This window comes from Corapipo altera, unplaced genomic scaffold (genome assembly GCF_003945725.1).
Source record: "Corapipo altera isolate COAL_440 unplaced genomic scaffold, ASM394572v1 146, whole genome shotgun sequence".
Taxonomy (NCBI): domain Eukaryota; kingdom Metazoa; phylum Chordata; class Aves; order Passeriformes; family Pipridae; genus Corapipo; species Corapipo altera.
In genome coordinates, this window is record NW_020884981.1 from 1357960 (window position 1) to 1361983 (window position 4024).

The 4024-nt window shown below is 41.2% G+C and overlaps 1 long non-coding RNA gene across 1 annotated transcript in view; it reads left to right on the forward strand.

Annotated features, from left to right (window-relative positions):
- The window catches only part of LOC113957957, a 23550-nt gene extending 22400 nt beyond the window's left edge, over positions 1-1150 (forward strand). Inside the window, exons 5-6 of the long non-coding RNA XR_003531340.1 lie at positions 264-355; positions 453-1150. This is a non-coding gene — a long non-coding RNA (uncharacterized LOC113957957). The remainder of the gene's footprint in view (positions 1-263; positions 356-452) is intronic.
- The last annotated feature ends 2874 nt before the right edge of the window (positions 1151-4024 follow it).

Consider the following 4024-nt stretch of genomic DNA (forward strand, 5'->3'; position numbering starts at 1 on the left):
GGCATTGAATTGGCTATAATGATATAGCATAGGACAAAACAGTCATAAGACTTAAAACTCTTAATTACCAGTGAGATATGATATTCCCATTGCAATTAAGCTTTCTGGGAAGGGTTAAAGTTTTCTCTCTTTGTGCAATATGAAGCTTTGAGGGGCAGGGCTAGTCACAACTTTGGGATTGCCCTCTTCTTCAAAGCTCTAAACCAAGTGTGTATTTTGGAAGCCTTTCCCCAAATCAACCCCTTATTTGTCTCTCCTGCCAGGTTGGACACAGTACAGAGAAGAACGCTTCCTACTGCCTTCCTTCTCCAGCTCCATAGCCCAAGCTCAGCTGAACCCAGGACAGGCTCTCCAGGTTTGTCTGCAGTGGTTTTCAGTAGCTATGCTGAAGGAGGGTCTCTATCCAAGGAGAACACCTCTGGCATTTCCCTTACCATGATATCTTTATACAGGCTGGAAGCCACAGTGCACCAAGGCAGACTGTGCTTCATGATACCATGGAAAGATGAGAGCACAGGTCAAATGCAGACTCTGGATCTGCATTTAGCACTCAAAAGCTCCTCTGCTTTAATCCCAGCTCCAGTAGTCCTTCCCTGTGTGGTCTTATGGGTCCATTTAACACTTCTGTCTCAGTTTCTTCCATCTCTAATCCAGAGACAGTATTCACAAGAAGGTGTAAGTCTTGAGTAGCAGTTCTAAAAGGGGAGTTGCCAGGTATGTTGCTGTGGATCTGTGAACTCAAACATACCAAAGACAGGTATTTCTTACATAAATCCGAAATACACATGTCACTGTAACATGCTCAGTTCTGGATTACTTCTGCCTATAGGAGACAGAATCATGGAATCATTTAGGTTGACTAAGACCCTTAAGATCACTAAGCACTGCCAAGGCCACCAACAAAACATGTCCCGAAGTGCTTCATTTACACAGCTTTTAAATCCCTCCAGGATTGGTGACTCCACCACTGCCCTGGGCAGCTGTCAGGTTGGATATTTTCCCAGTATCCATCATAACCCTCCCCTGGCGCGACTGGAGGCCGTTTCCTCACATCCTGTCCCTTGTTCCCTGGGAGCAGAGCCTGATCCCCACCTGGCTCCACCCTCCTGTCAGGGAGTTGTAGAGAGCGAGAAGGTCACCCCCGAGCCTCCTTTTCTTCACTCCCTCAGCTGCTCCCCATCAGATTTTTGCTCCAGACCCTTCCCCAGCTCTGTTGCCATCCTCTGGACATGCTCCAGCCCCTCATTGTCTTTCTTGGAGCAAGTGGCCCAAAACTGACCCCAGGATCTGAGGTGCAGTTGAATAGGTCCAAACATGTGCTGCTGTGTACAGCTGACTCCCTGAGTATTTAGAGGTTTTTTTGATTTATGGAAAAATTCCCTGTTGCCCGTGTTTTTGCAAGACTCTTTTCTGCTTTGGTTTTTTTTCCCTAGATCACAGATTGCTCTGGATGGGGCCATTTTTTACCTTGCTGCCTTTGTTTACCTAGTGTTTGGTTTGCTGCTGTTGTGGCTTGCACTTGGATTTTTAGGTACTACCTTATCTATTATTAATGAAAGAAAAATTTCCATATTTAAGTGATGACAATTTGATTCACCTTAAACTATGTTTTGTTTGCTGGGACTACAAAAGCATTTTCCAGTTGGTACTGTGGCCAATTCTTTGATTACATTATATCCAAGATGATCTTATTTCTCTTCTATGAAAGTAATCAATGAACTTCACAGAATCACAGAAATGTTTGCGTGGAAGGGTCCTCACAGACCATCTCCACACTAGACCAGGTTACTCCAAGCCCTGACCAAACCAGCCTTGAACACTTCTTTATTCTTCTATTTCTCTCCGCATGCTAACTCAACAGATTTATCTATAAATTCTGATGAAAGGACCATTTAAATCCATATAAAACTATGTTAAATTGGACTGTTAACAAAATGAATTGTGCAATTGTGACTTTTTCCCAAGAAATAGATTGAGATCTGAATTACACTATTGTATCACTTTAAATGAGAAGCTTTTTGAACACAGTGTGTTTTTCATCACTACATCTGGCACGGTGTCTGAGAAACCAGTTGGGTTTATCTGATTTAGTCCCTACTGCACGTGTGCAGGGGAAGTGGCTGCATGTGAGCACTAGCACAGGGGTTTAGCAGATATTTTTCATTTCTAGGTATTTAATAAGTAGGTTGGAGATTCAGATTAATCATCTCTTTCCCATGTTTAGAGGACAATATGTGTCATCAGGAACATTCCATTGGACGTTGTTAGAGCAGGAAATTTGATTTATAATACATGAGTAGAACTGGAAGTGGGTGCCTCACTTCACCTGTGACCAAGATGTTCCACCTTGTTTTCTATCAAAGCAGCTTTATCCTCATGTCTGATAAGAACCTGGGATGAAATTCTGGGTGACTGAACCATTAAATTTTCCTCTGAACATCACAATCACATATAACTTTGAGGCATATCCCTTTATTTGTCACATTGCTTACACAACTGTTTGTTGTAGCCTTGCCCAACTGAAATGCAGAGACATGTTATACACCTGTTCAGTTTGCCTAATAAAATCTAATATTTGGAACTCCGGTGAGGGAAGATAGTTAAAGGCCTCCAGAAAGATGCAAACTGTTATAAAGTATTATTTGACTACAAAACCAGACCTGTTAAATTTTCTTGGTTTAGTCCAATCCCAGCTGTGTTGCAAAATGCAGGTTCCAATGGTGCTGTAACACAGGTATATGTTTTTTATTTAAGTTTTTCAGCCTTTAGTAACAACACCAAATTTGAAAACCTCTTTCTGATTTTAAGTGTTCAATTTAAGTTGGTTGTTTGGTCTCCTCTTTTTACCACTCAAACTGAAAATATACCCTTAGACTGAATGGTCTGTATAGTTCTCTTGGCCTCTCTTTGGCTACTTAAAAAAAATAAAATTGGCAATTATTTTTAAAAGTACTGTACAAAATATGAATTGATTCTTCAGCAAAAGCCTATAACAGTAAATGCACTGTAAAATGCATATGTTCCAAAACCTAAACACCTAAGTTGTGGAAAGAAATAATCCTTCAGAGATATTTCATTTGAATATTTCTGATCGTAAGGTGATTGAACAGTTATTTTGCCTATAATAAAATCTTTTATAGGGATTGATTCTTTTTGTTTAATTTATTTTTTAAAGACAGTAGCAGCGTGTCTGATTAATGAATCTCTTTTTCTCTTTTGCCTGTGCTTATTTCTTCCAGTGATGCAAATCACTTGCCCAGCTTGTAAGCCATTTTTATTTCTAATGAGAAGCTTTTGAATTTGAGATGTATGTAAATAATGTAATTTAATTGCTTTTTCCTTGATAAGAATACCCAAGTATGTCCTTTAGGTTTAGGCTGGATATCACAACAAAGTTTTTCACCAGAGGGTGGCTGAGCACTGGACAAGGCTTCCCAGGGAAGTGGTTACAGCACCAATTCTGCCTGAGTTCAAGAAGTGTTTAGGCAAGGCTCTCAGGCACATAGTGGGATTCCTGAGGTGTCCTGTGTAGAGCTAGGAATTGGACTTGATGATCCTTGCGGGTCCCTTCCAACTCAGCATATTCCATGATTCTATGATTCAGAATCTCTCAAGCAACAGCCTCACAAGTAGGTTATTCACAGGTTTATTTTGTGAAAGGGCATTGAGACAAATAACCGTGGAATGAAACGCCCTTGTCATGGCAGGGAGAGCTGGGGGATGCTGATAAATGGGTGTTTTGGAGCAGTGTTTCCCATTTCCACCCCAGTGTGTAAATGTATTACAGAAATGATTATCGCATACATCCATGTGCCTTCTGTGACATCTGCTGAAGGTGCTGGAGGCTGCCAAGGATGCTGAGTCCTGAGTGCTGGAAGCTGCCACCTATAGCTAGGTGTGTGCTGCTGCTCTGGGAAATCTATTAATGAAGCTTGGTGATTGTGCTCGATTTTTTTTAGGATTTGAAATGGCCAGTTTGGCCCTCTGGCTATCTGTTAGTTCATCCCTGACTGAACTGGTCCTT